Source organism: Protopterus annectens, chromosome 1.part2 (assembly GCF_019279795.1).
Source record: "Protopterus annectens isolate FY-2018-M chromosome 1.part2, PAN1.0, whole genome shotgun sequence".
In the NCBI taxonomy this organism is placed as follows: domain Eukaryota; kingdom Metazoa; phylum Chordata; order Ceratodontiformes; family Protopteridae; genus Protopterus; species Protopterus annectens.
This window is the reverse complement of record NC_056727.1, coordinates 568,516,418-568,532,495: the sequence shown is the minus strand read 5'-3', so window position 1 is coordinate 568,532,495 and position 16,078 is coordinate 568,516,418. Positions and strand designations below refer to the sequence as shown.

General features: G+C 45.6%; 1 long non-coding RNA gene across 1 annotated transcript in view; it reads right to left on the bottom strand.

Annotated features, from left to right (window-relative positions):
- Positions 1 to 15,821, bottom strand: part of LOC122790283 — a 103,341-nt gene extending 87,520 nt beyond the window's left edge. Inside the window, exon 1 of the long non-coding RNA XR_006362977.1 lies at positions 15,784 to 15,821. This is a non-coding gene — a long non-coding RNA (uncharacterized LOC122790283). The remainder of the gene's footprint in view (positions 1 to 15,783) is intronic.
- Positions 15,822 to 16,078: the final 257 nt, after the last annotated feature.

The following is a 16,078-nucleotide window of genomic DNA, read 5'->3' as shown; positions in this document are numbered from 1 at the left end:
TTGCCCAAAAATGGTTTAGAAAAGGATACAACTGATCTGACTTCCGGAAGGGTTTAGTCCTATGGAAGTAAAAACGAAGCTGTCTATGGACATCCAATAAATGAAGCTTACATTCACCTCTATTTTGGAAATTTGGGAAGAAGACTGGCAAGTTTATAGACTGCTGAGGACACCTTGGGAAGAAAAGAAGTGTTCGTACACAGCGAAACCCTATCCTTGTGGAAAACCAAATAGGGGGGCAAGGAGGATAAAGCCTGCAACTCCGAAACTCTCTTGGCTGAAGTGATGGCGACCAAGAAGGCTGTCTTCCACGACAAAAACTTCATCGGAACTGAACCGGCTGGCTCGAAAGGGGGAGAGGTCAAAGCCTGAAGGACTAAAGTCAGATCCCAGGGGGGCACTGTTTAACTGGTGGTCGCAATAAAAAAGTGCCCTTCAGGAAAGCTTTACACAATTTAGCAGAAGCCAGAGCAACCTTATTTTCACCCACATGAAAATTAGATATGGCAGCCAGCTGAACCTTGATGGTGGAAGCACTAGCGCCTGATCGAAAAAGATCAGCCAGAAAATCCAGTATGACTGGAATGGGGGCTGTAAACGGGTTCAGATTGTGCTGAGAGGCCCAAACGCAAAAACGTCTCCACTTGCTATTGTAGAGTTTCCTAGTGGAGGCTTTAAGAAAAGCTACTAGAATATTCTTAACAGGGGATGAAAGTCCGGGAGTCCTGATGATCATGGGAACTGGAGCAGCCACGCCGCCAGCTTGAGACTGTCCAGGTTGGGCAAGGGCAAGCCCGACGGGTGAGAAATCAGATCCGGGCATGGATCTAGAGTCCATGGAGGAACCAACAGGTGAGACCATAGGAAAGGAAACCACACTTGACGCGGCCAGAAGGGAGCTATGAGAATGACTTTGCACTGCAGCTGGCAAGCTCTCTGAAGGAACTTCGGAATAAGAGGTAACGGGGGATAAGCATACAGTAGCCTGGGAGGGCAAGCATGGACTAGAGCGTCCCTGGGGACTTCCCCCGGAGGGGGGATCAGAGCGAAGAAATTGCTGCACTTCGCGTTGGAAAGAGATGTGAAGAGATTGCAGCAAGATTGACCCCAAACACGGAAGATCTTCTCTGCCACTGATTGTTTCAGAGACCACTTGTAAGGCAGAAGGATTGCCCTGCTGAGACTGTCCGCTAGAATGTTGGAGCGTCCCAGGATATGCGTTGCTATGAGAAACTGGCTGGTGGATATGGCCCGCTCCCAAACCCTCATGGCCTCGCGACAAAGGGGGTAGGATCGGGTCCCTCCCTGTTTGTTTATATACCAGACTACAGACATGTTTGTCTGATTGAATGGCTACAGTTTCCGGAGGTAGGACAGGGGGGAAGGCTCTCAATGCTAACAGCACTGCCCTCATCTCTAGGACACTGATGTGTAGCTTGGTCTCTGGAGGTGACCACGTGCCTTGGACTGCTCTTCCCAGGAAGTGCCCCCCCCCCCGAGCTGGGAAGCGTCCGCGGTCACCGTGGCTTGAAAGTTGCGCCCTGCGAAAATGTCCGCCGATTGAAGCCACCACTGTAGTGACGTTCTGCATGTCCGATTGATTTAGATGTGAAAATCCATCGGAAGGTCTAGCCAGGGCCATTGAACTGCCAGATTCCATTGAAGGACCCTCATGTGAAGACGTGCAAGAGGGAGGATAGAGATTGCGGCTGCCATCGAACCCAGGGCCCTGAGAACATCGGCTGCTTTGACTACCGAGTGATCCAAGATCGCCGATACATGGAGTCTGAGATTTTCTATCCTTTCCGGGGTGAGAAAAATCACTGACTGAATCAAATCCCCCAGGCGTAATCTGATGCATCTGTTAGTGTCTGCCTGGCTGTGGGTAAAGTGAATGGCTGCCCCTTGTTGTGGTGACAGGCCTGTGCCCACCATTGAAACTCCTGTTGCAGGCATGGAATGAGGGTAATTAATGTTTCCAGGCTGTGGCAATGTTGAGTCCAAACACTTTTTAGATACCATTGTAGTTTCCTCATATGCAGCCTTGCATATGGAATTAGCAGAATGCAGGATGCCATGAAGCCCAAAGCCTGCAGAATTTTTCTTGCAGATAACTGGGTCTTTGTTGACAACATTTCAAAGTGAGAAGTCAGTTGTCTCCGTTTGTCTGGCGTGAGATAAGCCATCTGGGCAGTTTTATTTAAGCTTGCACACAAGAATATTATCTCTTGAGAGGGTACTAGTTTTGATTTCTTTTCGTTTACTGTGTACCCTAGGCAAATTAGTAATCTTTTTCAAACGCCAGATGCTTTAGTAGAATGTCCTTGTTCTCTGCTTGAATAAGGCAGTTGTCCAAGGATATATTTGAATTCCTCTTTGTCTGCAAAAAGCAATTACTGGTGGCAGGCATTTTGTGAAGACCCTGGGTGCAGTAGATAAGCCAAAGGGCAGTGCAGGGAATTGGTAGTGCATTGAGCCAGCTATGAATCTGAGGTATCTTCTGCAAGATTGTCTGATTGGGACATGCAGGTATGCCTCTTTTAGGTCCAAAGTCACAAGTCAAGTCTTCTTGCCCAACATGGGCAGAAGCTGCTGCAGAGTCAACATTTTGAATTTTGGAACGTCCAGAAAAGTGTTTAGAATAGACAGGTCCAGTATTGTTCTCCAGGGTTTTGTCCTTTCTGGGTACCAAGAAAAGTCTTGAGTAAAATCTTTGCCCCTGCTCTTGCTGTGGTACTCGCTGAATGGCCCTCATGTCCATGAGGGATGAAACTTGTTTTTGTGCCTCAGCCCATTGATTGTGTGGCAGGTCTGGCATACCGTTTGCCTTTGGAAGGGTGTGAAAGTGGAACCTGTAGCCCTGAGACACTATATTCAAGACCCATTTGTCCTGGGTGATAATGTGCCAATTTTGTGAAAAGAGTGCTAGTTTTCCCCCTAAGGGGGCTGCCAAAAGAGAAGTGCTTGGCACTGGCAGTGGAAAGTCATTAGGACTGTTTCCTATATGGCTGTGATTTGTCTTCTCCGCTTTTGGAGGTAGAAGCACTCCATTGTTTAGGCCTGTATCAGCCTTGGGGCTGGGATCTGCCTCTAGGGCGTCTGTATCTGCCTCTTTGTGGCCTGTCTGACACTGGAAAGGACCAATTCTTTGAAGGCCAGTTCCTATTAAATCTGGGTGGCTGTACCTGTAAGAAATCCTTAACTGTCTGCATAGATTTTGCTTTATCCTCCATTTTCTTCAACACCTCTTCTGCCTTAACCCCAAACAAAGTATCATGTTGTAATGGAGCATCCAATAATTTTGATTTAACATGATCAGGCAGATTCTGCTCCTTTAACCAAGCATGCTTCCTAATGACAGAACCCGTAACAGAGGCCCTGCAAGAGGCCTCCAGTGAATCAAAACCACACTGCAAAGTATGCTTTCCTATTTGTTCAGCTGCATGCAATAAATCCGGCATTTCCTTGTTTTCTGGACATTCAGAATTTGTCAACATTTTCTGTTTTAGCAGTGACATTAAGTATTGCTGATATTTAAGTATATGAAACTGACAATTTAAAGTCCTTACAGCCAAGGTAGCAGAAGTATAAACCTTTTTCCCCCAACTGTCCAGTGCCCTAGAATCCCTATCGGAGGGGACAGGGATTTTTGCAGTGGAAGCCTTGACCCCTTTGGGACCCTGAGATATAGCTTCTGGGTCAGCAGCAGGCTTTTTATATAGAAATTTATGAGAATCTGGAACCCTGTAGTATCTGTCTGGCTTAACAGGTTGCAGGGGGTAAAGAGTCAGGAGACAGGCCGGACTCTGAAAATACATCATCCACAATGTCTAGAACAGGTGGAATAGCAAGAGGTCTGGGCTGTGGAAGTAAAAGAAAATCTCTGAGCCTTTTCTTAGATTCTGAGTAATCTTGTCTCTCCCAGTGGAAGTGCTCCCTCATGGTATGCAAGGTTTCCCCAAAAGAATAATCCTCAGGAGGAGAGACTGAAGGGATAGATTCTTCAGCATCAGAATCCTCATAGGGAGGAAGAGAGTATCCCCGGTAAGAAGAGGAGTCAGAGGAAATGGAAACCTGATCTGAAGATTCATATTCTGTCTCTTGCCTAGGCCTCTTATCAGGAGGGGGATGGGAACCCCTGATCAAAGTAATTAAGTCTTCGGCCATTTTAAGCATCTGGTTTTAGGCATAGACGTTTGTCCAGGAGAATGCTGTACTTGTTTCTTTGTCTTTAAAGGTGCTTTAGTCTTTGTCTTTGAAGCTGAGTTTGGCTTTACATATAACTGTGTAGGTCTGAAAAAGTACAGTTTTGTACCTACCATAAATGTAGATGTTCGAGTGTTCACACTGCTGCAGTCATTGCACTTGGGTTATCCTGCCATCAGGCAGTCCCGCAGTCGGCCAGAGTTCCAAAGTCTTGGTCCGACGTCGGTTGCTGTCGCTTCTTCCCTGACGTCAGTGCGCCAGGGGTACACAAGATGCATCCGACGCCATTTTCTTCAGTTTTTCTTGCCCCAGATATCAGGTGCCCCCAATAGGTAGGCAATACATGTTGCTATATAAAAATATATATGTATAAGTAAGAGTAAAGCAATACTTTCAGTCACAAGCAAATACACCACAGAGGTTGTATAGGATAGAAAGGAATAGATAAGTCAAGCTAGTTCAGAGGGGATGGAGGGAGGGTAACCTGGACTGCAGCAGGGTGAACACTCTAACATCTACATTTATGGTAGGTACAAAACTGTACTATGTTCATTGTGTTACCCTGCTGCAGTAATCACACTTGGGTAGAATCCCAAAGCTAAGGATGGGTGGTGGAGTTAAACAGGGTTAGAAGAAGCTAGTAGGCCCTGCAAAACTGCAGTGGCAAAGCCAGCTCTAGTCTTAGAATATAGAGGTAAGTGATAGTGTTTAGTGAAGGTGTGCACTGAACTCCAAGTTGCAGCTTCCAGAATATCCTTGGTTGGCACCCCGCTGAGAAAGGCTGCTGATGTAGCTGTAGCCCTGGTGGAGTGGGGCCTAGTGCTAGCAGGTACCGATTTCCCATGATGCGTGTAGCAGAAACGTATGCAATGTCCTATCCATTTAGAAATGGTCTGTTTTGAGATAGCTTTTCCTTGTGATCCTGCGGCATAGGCTACAAAGAACTGGTCAGAGTTTCTGAAAGCCTTAGTTTTATCCAAGTAGTAACGTAATTGTCTGTGAATGTCCAAAGAGTGCAGGAGTCTTTCTCCTTTGTTCTGGGGATTTGGGAAAAAGGTGGGCAAATGAATGGTTTGGATTAGGGTCACACTGGATACCACCTTTGGCATAAAGGAAGGGTTAGTTCGCAGAGAGACTCTGTCTTGATGAAAAATGAGGAAAGGCTCCACTGCCATTAGTGCCTGTAGCTCTGAGAGTCTTCTAGCTAAAGTTATTGCTAGCAGCAGGGCAGTTTTCCATGAAAGAAACTGTAAATCAGCAGAGAATGCTGGTTCAAAGGGTGGCAGTGTAAGTTTTTCCAAAACAAAGTTGAGATCCCAAGTAGGTGTTGGTGCTCTCCTGGGCAGTCTTATGTTCTTAGCCCCTCTGAGGTACTGTCTTAGGAGTGGATGTGAAAATAAAGGAGGATCCGTGTTGTAATGAGCTGAAATTGCTGAGGCGTGGATCTTAATAGATGAAAAGGAAAGTCCGTTGTGCAACATCTCAGTTAAATACTGTAGAATCTGAGGCATGTTTGGATCAAGGGGATTTTGGCCATTAGCCTGGTTCCAAGCACAAAATCTTTTCCATTTGTCTGAATAGGTTTTCCTGGTGCTGGGCCTCCTGGCCTCCAGAATGACATCCATAACAGCTTTGGATAGAGGTGTTGGTTGATTGTTTAGGTAATTTGCCATGCAGCCAGATTTAAAGTCTTGAGCTGGCTGTGTAGAATTTGATTGTCTCGCTGGGTGAGCAGGTGAGGAATTTGTGGTAAAATCCATGGTGGGCCTTGGGCCATGTTCTTTAGAATTGGGTACCAGTGCTGGCGTGGCCAGTCTGGTGCAATGAGTATCATTTGAGGCCTCTCCAATCTGACTTTCAACAGCACCTTTGCTAGAAGAGGTAGTGGAGGAAAGGCATACACTGTTAATGTTTTCCAACTGAATGAGAGGGCGTCCACTTTCCAAGCTTGTGGGTGGAATGTCCTTGTACAAATTTTTGTAGTTGGTAGTTTTGGGGGTTGGCAAACAGATCTATGTCTGGGCATCCCCATTTTTGAGTTATCATTGCAAATATTTGTGGATCCAGTTTCCACTCGTGGGGATCCATGATGTTTCTGCTTAGGTCGTCTGCCAATGTGTTTTTCTTTCCTGTCAGGAATTGTGCTTGTAGTTGAACTTGGTAAGACAGTGCTGTGTTCCACAAGGTCACTGCTTGTCTGCATAGAGGATAGGAATGTGTGCCCCCTTGTTTATGTACCACATTACTGTGGTATTGTCCGTCTTTACTATTGGTTGTCCTGGGTGTAAGAGGTCCTAGAAAGCTGTTAGGGCATTCTGTACTGCTAGCATTTCTTTTTGATTGATATGCAGATGCCTTTGATCTGTAGTCCATTTGCCCTGAATGCACTGTCCTGCCATGTGTGCTCCCCACGCATAGTCCAATGCATCTGTTGTCATAGTTTGCCTGGCTGTGGGTAATGTGAAAGGCTGACCCTTGTTGAGGTGACATGCCTGTGCCCACCATAGAAACTCCTGTTGAAGGCAGGGAATGAGTGGTATCATTGTTTCCAAGCTGTGGCTGTGCTGAGTCCAAATGCTTTTCAGGTACCATTGTAATTTCCTCAGATGCAGTTTTGCAAATGGTATTAGTAGAATGCAAGATGCCATGAATCCCAAGGCCTGCAGAATTTTTCTTGCAGGGAGTTGGGTCTTTGTTGCCATTATTTTGAAGTACTGAGACAGCTGTAATTGTTTGTCTGGCAAGAGATAAGCCATCTGGGCCGTTGTATTCAAGCTGGCACCCAGGAATATTATGTTTTGTGAGGGCACAAGTTTTGATTTCTTTTCGTTTACTGTGTACCCTAGGCAACTTAGAAGGTGTTTGACAAATGCCAGATGTTTTAAAAGAATGTCCTTGCTTTCTGCTTGAATAAGGCAATTGTCCAGGTATGGGTATATTTGAATTCCTCTTTGTCTGCAGTATGCAATTACTGGTGCCAGGCATTTTGTGAAGACCCTGGGCGCAGTAGATAAGCCAAAGGGCAGTGCAAAGAATTGATAATGGGTTGAACCTGCAATGAAGCGGAGGTATCTTCTGCAATTTTGTCGGATAGGGACATGCAGGTATGCCTCCTTGAGGTCCAACTTTACTAGCCAAGCCTTCTTGCCCAGCATGGGAAGAAGCTGCTATAGTGTTAGCATCTTGAATTTTGGTACTTGCAGATATGTGTTCAGAATTGAAAGATCCAGAATGGGTCTCCATGCTTTGTCCTTTCTGGGGACTAGAAAGAGTCTTGAGTAAACTCCTTGTCCTTGCTCCTTTGTAGGTACCTGTTGAATGGCTCGCATGTCCATGAGGTGTAATTTGTTTTTTGTGCCTCTGCCCATTGATTTGGTGGCAGGTTTGGCATTCCTTTTATCCTTGGCAAGGTATGAAAGTGGAATCTGTATCCTTGTGAGACAATGTTGAGGACCCATTTGTCTTTTGTGATGATGTGCCAGTTGTCTGCAAAAAGTGCTAGTTTTCCTCCCAAGGGAGCTGCCAAGAGAGATTTGCTTGGTAGTTAGAGGGTTGAGTCATTGTGTTTGTCTTCTGCTAGCTTGGGGCCTGTCTTCACCTCCTTTCTGGGTAGTGGCTCCCCACTGGCGAGATTTGTAAGGGCTTTGTGACTGACCTCTGCCTCTTAGGCGTCTGTATTTGCCCCTCTGTGGTCTGTCAGAAGCTGGAAAGGACCAGTTTTTTGTTGGCCAATTGCTGCTGAAACGAGAGGTTGTACCTGTAAAAAATCCTTGACCGTCTGCATAGGCTTTGCCTTATCCTCCATTTTCTTTAAAACCTCTTCTGCTTTGACACCAAATAAGACATCCTGCTGTAAAGGTGCATCCAATAATTTTGCTTTAACATGTTCAGGTAGGGTTTGTTCTTTTAACCAAGCGTGTCTGCGTATGACAGACCCAGTAACAGCTGCTCTACAGGAAGCTTCCAATGTATCAATTCCACATTGTAAAGTATGTTTGCCCACCTGTTCAGCTGCATGCAACAGATCCTGCATTTCCTTGAATTCAGCCTATTCAGAATGTGTGCTCAGTTTTTGTTTTAATTGAGACATTAGGAATTGCTGATATTTCAGCATGTGAAACTGACAATTTAATGCTCTCATAGCCAAGGTAGCTGAGGTGTATATCTTCTTTCCCCATCTATCTAGGGCTCTGGAATCCCTTTCAGAGGGTACAGGATTTTTAGCCATAGAAGCTTTAGCCCCTTTGGGACCCTGGGAAATTGTTTCTGGGTCAGCCAGAGGGCTTTTGTAAAGGAATTTGTGTGTGTCAGGTACTCTGTAGTATCTGTCTGGTTTGGCTGTAGCAGGAGGTAGGGAGTCTGGATTTAGACTAGACTCTAAGTAAACATCATCCACAATATCTAAGACTGGAGGTATAAGCAAGTGGTCTGTGCTGGGGTAGTAAAAGAAACTCTCGGAGCCTCCTCTTAGAATCAGAGTAGTCCTGGCCTTCCCAGTGGAAATGCTCCCTCATGGTATGTAAAGTTTCCCCAAAGGAGTAGTCTTCAAGGGGAGATGCTGAGGGAATAGAGTCTAAAGCATCAGAATCTTCATAAGGGGGAAAAGCGTAATCTTGATCCTCAGAAAAATCTGAGGAAATAGAAACCTGGTCAGAGGAAGCATAGTCTTCCTCTTGTCTTGGTCTTTTATCAGGAGGGGGATGGGAACCCCTGATTACGGAAATCAAATCTTCAGCCATCTTAAGCATCTGTTTCTTAGGCATGGGGCCTTGAACAGGAGACTGATGTACAGTCTTTTTTGATTTTAAAGGAGTTTTTTGCTTAGCATAAGATTTTATGGTGAGTGTAGTCGGTCTGAAGACATCTTCTGAAACCGAAGGCGTTTCTACTGCACCGGGATCACCTTCTGCTCCGGTGTAGGTAGGACCTAAAGAAGATGGATGCGACGGCCTAGAACACTCCGCTTGAGAATCTGAAGCTGTCTGGGGTTCCATTTCCGCGGTCGTCAGGGGCTGCGTAGGCGCCTCACTGAAAACCGGAGAACCGGCGACAGGCCCAGCAAAGGCCTCGGAGTCTGGTTTGGTTCTAGGCTGCCTGTCCTTATCCTTGCGTTTTTTATGCATGGCGGTCGTCGGCTGCTCCGACGGCATGACATAATTAAATTTCCTACCAAAGTAATGCAGTGCGAAGTCAAAACAGCGTTTGATAGTTCGTTTATTAAACCTAGCACAAAACTGACAACCTGTGACGTCGTGGTCTGGGCCTAGGCAAGGAATACAACAAGAATGGAAGTCCTTATGAGGTATTTGCTTCCCACAAGAAATGCAATTGTTAACTTTTTCTGACATCGGATTGAGGCAAGAAAAGGTTCCCCAACGGGGTACTTAGCTTTATTGAAGACTTCGAACTGAAATTCGATTAGAAAATCTCAGGTGTCGGCCGACCGGCACTTGCGAAATGCTTCTGCTTTGGGCACCGCGCGGCAAGAAAGACTGAAGAAAATGGCGTCAGATGCCTCTTATATACCCCTGGCACGCAGACGTCAGGGAGGAAGCGACAGCAACCGATGCCGGACCAAGACTTTGGAACTCAGGCCGACTGCGGGACCGCCTGACAGCAGGATAACCCAAGTGTGATGACTGCAGCAGGGTAACACGATGAACATCTGCAGTGGCAAATCCTGCTCTGGACTGGATTTAGAGTAAAGAGGCAGGTGGTAATGCTTGGTAAAGGTGTGCACTGAACTCCAAGTTGCAGCCTCCAAAATTTCCTTGGTAGGTACTCCTCTGAGAAAGGCTGTTGAAGTGGCTGTTGCCCTGGTGGAATGTGGCCCAATGTTATTTGGGACTGATTTTCCATGCTGTGTGTAGCAGTAACTAATACAGTGTCCTTTCCATTTGGATATAGTCTGCTATGAGATAGCCTTGCCCTGTGACCCTGCAACATATGCTACAAACAGTTGCTCAGTTTTCCTGAAAGCTTTTGTTTTGTCCAAGTAGAAGTGTAGCTGCCTGTGTACGCCCAAAGAATGCAGAAGTTTCTCCCCTTTATTCTGGGGGTTTGGATAAAAAGTTGGCAAATGGATGGTTTGGTTAAGAGCCACACTAGATATCACCTTTGGCATAAAGGTAGGGTTTGTCCTTAAAGAAACCCTGTCCTGATGAAAGATTATAAAAGGTTCCACTGCGATTAATGCCTGTAGCTCTGAGACTCTTCGTGCTGAAGTTACTGCCAGGAGCAGAGCTGTTTTCCATGATAAAAATTTTAGATCGGCTGTATTGGCTGGCTCAAAAGGTGGTAGGGTCAGTTTTTCCAAAACGAAATTGAGGTACCAAGTTGGTGCTCTCCGGGGCGGTCTTATGTTTTTAGCCCCTCTGAGGTACTGCTTTAGCAAGGGATGAGAGAATAAAGGAGGATCCGTGTTGTAATGTGCTGAAATGGCAGAGGCGTGGATCTTAATTGATGAGAAGAATAGGCCTCTGTCCAACATCTCAGTTAAGTATTGTAAAATCTGAGGAATGTTTGGAACAAGAGGGTCAAGGCTTTGAGCCTGGTTCCAGGCGCAGAATCTCTTCCATTTTTCTGAGTAAGCTTTCCTGGTGCTAGGCCTCCTGGCCTCCAAAATGACATCCATAACAGCTTTAGAGAGAGGTGTTGCCTGTTTGACTAATGTATCTGCCATGCAGCCAGGTTTAGGGTTTTGAGCTGACCGTGCAGGATCTGATTGTTTTGTTGAGTCAGAAGGTGTGGAATTTGAGGCAAAATCCATGGTGGGCCTTGAGCCAAGTTCCTTAAGATAGGGTACCAGTGCTGGTGTGGCCAGTCTGGAGCAATCAGGATCATCTGTGGTTTTTCTTGTCTGGCTTTTAGGAGTACCTTTGAAAGGAGAGGCAGCGGCAGGAAGGCATAAACTTTTAGGTTTTTCCAGCTGAACAAAACAGCATCCACTTTCCATGCTTGTTTGTGATAAGTCCTTGTGCAGATTTTTTGTAGTTGGCAATTCAGTGGGGAGGCAAAAAGATCTATGTCTGGGCATCCCCATTTTTGCTTTACCATGCTGAAGATTTGTGGATTCAATTTCCATTCGTGAGGGTGCATGATATTTCTGCTTAGATCGTCTGCCAGAGTATTTTTCTTTCCTGGCAGGAATTGTGCTTGCAGGTGAACTTGATACGTTAGAGCTGTGTTCCACAAGGTCATGGCTTGCCTGCGTAGGGGATAAGAATGAGTGCCCCCTTGCTTGTCTATGTACCACATTACTGTGGTGTTGTCTGTCTTTAGTAATAATTGTCCTGGATACAGAAGGTCCTTGAAAGCTGTTAAGGCATTTTGAACAGCCAACATCTCTTTTTGATTGATATGAAGATGCATCTGGTCTGTGGTCCACTTGCCCAGAATGCATTTTTCTGCCATGTGTGTTCCCCAGGAGTAATCTGAAGCATCTGTTGTTAGAGTTTGCCTGGCTGTGGGTTGGGTAAAAGGCTGACCCTTGTTTAGGTGACATGCCTGTGCCCACCATCGAAACTCCTGTTGTAGGCAGGGAATCATTGGTATTACTGCTTCTAAACTGTGAGAGTGTTGAGTCCAAACACTTTTTAGGTACCATTGTAATTTCCTCATATGCAGTCTGGCATATGGTATTAGTAGTATGCAGGATGCCACGAATCCCAGGGCCTGCAGAATTTTTCTTGCAGGGAGATGGGACTTTTTTGCCAGTAATTGAAAATACTGAGTTAGTTGAACTTGTTTGTCTGGCATGAGGTAAGCCATCTGGGCCGTTGTATTTAAGCTGGCACCCAGGAATATAATCTGTTGCGAGGGCACTAGTTTTGACTTCTTTTCGTTTACTGTGTACCCTAGAGAAATTAGCAACCATTTTACAAACGCCAGACGCTGTAGAAGAATGTCCTTTGTCTCTGCTTGAATGAGGCAGTCGTCCAGGTATGGATATATTTGAATTCCTTTTTGTCTGCAAAATGCAATTACTGGTGCCAGGCACTTTGTGAAGACCCTGGGTGCAGTAGATAAGCCAAAGGGCAGTGCAGAGAATTGGTAGTGCATTGTACCAGCTTTGAATCTGAGGTATCTTCTGCAATTTTGTCTGATAGGGACATGCAGTTATGCCTCTTTGAGGTCCAGAGTAACAAGCCAAGCCTTCTTGCCCAGCATGGGTAGAAGCTGCTGTAATGTCAACATTTTGAATTTTGGAATATCTAGGTAAGTATTCAGAATTGAAAGGTCTAGTATGGGCTTCCAGCTCTTGTCCTTTCTGGGGACCAGGAAGAGTCTCAAGTAAAATCGTTGTCCTTGTTCCTGTTGTGGTACTTTTTGAATAGCTCTCATGTCCATGAGGGCTGAAATTTGTTTTTGTGCCTCTGCCCATTGATTTTGTGGCAGGTCTGGCATTCCTTTTAGCCTTGGTAAAGTATGAAAGTGGAACCTGTAACATTGAGACACAATATTCAGAACCCATTTGCCTTGGATGATTGTTTGCCAGTTTTGAGAAAAAAGTGCTAGTTTTCCCCCTAAGGGGGCTTCCAAAAGGGACGTGCTTGGCATACGAAGGGGAAAGTCATTGTGACGGTTTCCTGTAAGGTAGAGACTTGTCCTCACCTCCTTTTGGAGTTGAGGTGCCCCACTGTCGTTGTCTGTTTGAGCCTTGGGGTTGAGATCTGCCTCTTGGGCTTCTGTATCTGCCTCTCTGTGGCCTGTCTGACACCGGAAAGGACCAATTCTTTGTTGGCCAATTTCTGCTAAACCGAGGTGGCTGTACCTGTAAGAAATCCTTGACTGTTTGCATAGATTTAGTTTTATCCTCCATTTTCTTTAGCATCTCTTCTGCCTTAACACCAAACAAGGTATCATGCTGTAAAGGAGCATCCAATAATTTTGCCTTAACATGATCAGGTAAACTCTGTTCTTTTAACCAAGCATGTCTTTGAATCACAGAACCTGTAATTGCGGCTCTACAAGAGGCCTCTAAAGAATAAAAACCACATTGCAGAGTATGTTTTCCCACCTGTTCAACTGCATGCAATAAATCCTGCATTTCTCTACAATCAGGAGCTTCTGAGCTTGCAAGCATTTTCTGTTTTAACTGAGCCATTAAATGTTGTTGGTACTTAAGCATGTGAAACTGGCAATTTAAAGCTCTTACTGCTAAAGTTGCAGAAGTGTATACTTTCTTCCCCCATCTATCCAAAGCTCTGGAATCTCTGTCAGTCGGTACTGGGTTTTTTGCAATGGAAGCCTTAACCCCTTTTGGACCCTGGGAAATAGTTTCTGAATCAGCAGAAGGGTTATTGTAAAGAAACTTGAGAGTCAGGGACTCTATAATACCTATCTGGCTTGGCTGGAGCAGGGGGCAAAGAATCAGGAGATAAGCTGGATTCAGAGAACACATCATCCACAATATCTAGCACAGGCGGAATAGCCAGAGGCCTGTGCTGAGGCAATAAAAGGATATCCCTGTGCCTTTTCTTGGATTCTGAGTAATCCTGACTTTCCCAATTGAAATGCTCCCTCATGGTATGTAAAGTTTCCCCAAAAGAATAATCCTCAGGAGGAGAGGCTGAAGGGATAGATTCTTCAGCATCAGAGTCCCCATAGGGGGGTAGAGAGTATCCCTGGTCTGAAGAGGAATCAGAGGAAATGGAAACCTGATCAGAGGAATCATAGTCTGTATCCTGCCTAGGCCTTTTCTCAAGAGGGGGATGGGAACCCCTGATTAGAGTAATGAGGTCTTTGGCCATTTTAAGCATCTGTTTCTTAGGCATGGAGGACTGTCCAGGAGAATGCTGTACTTGTTTCTTTGTTTTTAATGGTACCTTTGTCTTGGCTGTTGTTTTAATGGTAAGTTGTGAAGGTCTGAAAACACCCTCAGAAGCCGATGCCTGCTCAGCGGCTCCGGACCCATCTGAGGGATTAGTTTCCGTAGGCCCAATACCTTGAGTTTCCAGAGGCCTAGTTGTCTCTACGTGGGAGTCGGAAGCGGCCTGTGGCTCTGAGGTAGCAGGTGTCAGGGGCTGGGAAAGCACCTCACTGAGAACCGGCGACTGGCCTAGAAGAGGTTTCGTCGTTGGTTTTGGACCTCGGATGCCTGTCTTTATCCTTGTCTTTGCGTTTTTTCGGTACTGAGGTCGTCGGTTGATCCGACGGCATAGCATAATTGAAACTTCAGCCAAAGTAGTGCAAAGCAAAATCAAAACGTCTTTTTATAGTGCGTTTGTTAAATCTAGCACAAAACCGACAACTAGTGACATCGTGATCAGGGTCTAGGCATGGAATACAATAAGAGTGGAAGTCCTTATGAGGTATTTACTTCCCACAAGAAATACAATTATTAACTTTTTCTGACATCGGTCTGAGGCAAGAAAAAAGTTTCCCCAATGGGGTACTTAGCTTTATTGAATACTTCGGATCTGAAATTCGACTTCGAAAATCTCAGGAGTCGGCCGACCGGCACTTGCGAACTACTTCTGCTTCGAGCACCGCGCAGCAAGAAAGACTGGAGAAAATGGCGTTGGATGCATCTTATATACCCCTGGCGCACTGACGTTTGGGAAGAAGTGACAGCAACCGACGCCGGACCAAGACTTTGGAACTCTGGCTGACTGCGGGACCGCCTGATGGCAGGATAACCCAAGTGTAATGACTGCAGCAGTGTAACATGATGAACATTACCCTCAGAAGTCGATGCCTGCTCAGCGGCTCCGGACCCATCTGAGGGAATAGTTTCCAAGTGTCCAATGCCTTGAGTTTTCAGAGGCCTAGTTGGTTCCACGTGGGAGTTGGAAGCGGCCTGTGGCTCTGAAGTAGCGGGTGTCAGGGGCTGCGAAAGCGCCTCACTGAGAACCGGCGACTGGCCTAGTGGAGGCCTCGTCGGTTTTGGACCTCGGATGCCTGTCCTTTTCCTTGCGCTTTTTATAAACTCCGGTCGTCGGCTGTTCCGACGGCATTATATAATTAAATCTTTCGCCAAAGTAATGAAAGGCAAAATCGTACCGACGCTTAATAGTGCATTGGTTAAATCTAGCGAAAAACCGACAGCTAGCAACGTCGTGGTCAGGGCCTAGGCAAGGAATACAGTAAGAGTGAAAATCATTATGAGGTATTTGCTTCCCACAAGAAATACAATTGTTAACTTTTTCTGACATCGGTCTGGAGCAAGAAAAAAATTTCCCCAACGGGGTACTTAGCTTTAATGAAGACTTCGGATCTGAAATTCGATTTTGAAAATCTCAGTAGTCGGCTGACCGGCACTTGCGAACTGCTTTTGCTTCGGGCACCACGCGGCAAGAAAGACTGAAGAAAATGGTGTTGGCTGCATCTTTTATACCCCTGGCGCACTGACGTCAGGGAAGAGGCGACAGCAACTGACGCCGGACCAAGACTTTGGTATTCAGGCTGACTGCGGGTAGCCTGTCACAGCAGGATAACCCTAGTGTAATGACTGCAACAGTGAAACACGATGAACATCAGTGCATCATGTGTGAGACAATTAAAATGATACAATTCAGAGTACACTGTGCTTTATGCATTTTAACTAATCATAGTACAGCAAAAACATGCTGGTACCTCTTTATCTTCTTTTGTCTTCTTAACTTTCATTTTTATTTTCTTTCCTGTGATCATGCTGTAGTTTTCATTTTTCTTCTTATCCTTTAGATACTAAAAAAGTTTAAACAAGAATGAAATAAAACAGTTCAACTTTCTACTATGATAAAGCATCAGCCACTGTGGCTAGGTACAGTACAGTGCAGTTGTGCATAAGTATACTTAACATACCAGAAGATCTTTGAGAAAGGGTCACTGTTTTGAGGAAATCACAGCATTTGGGTTTACTCACCTCAACTACCAGGGCAGTGATTTA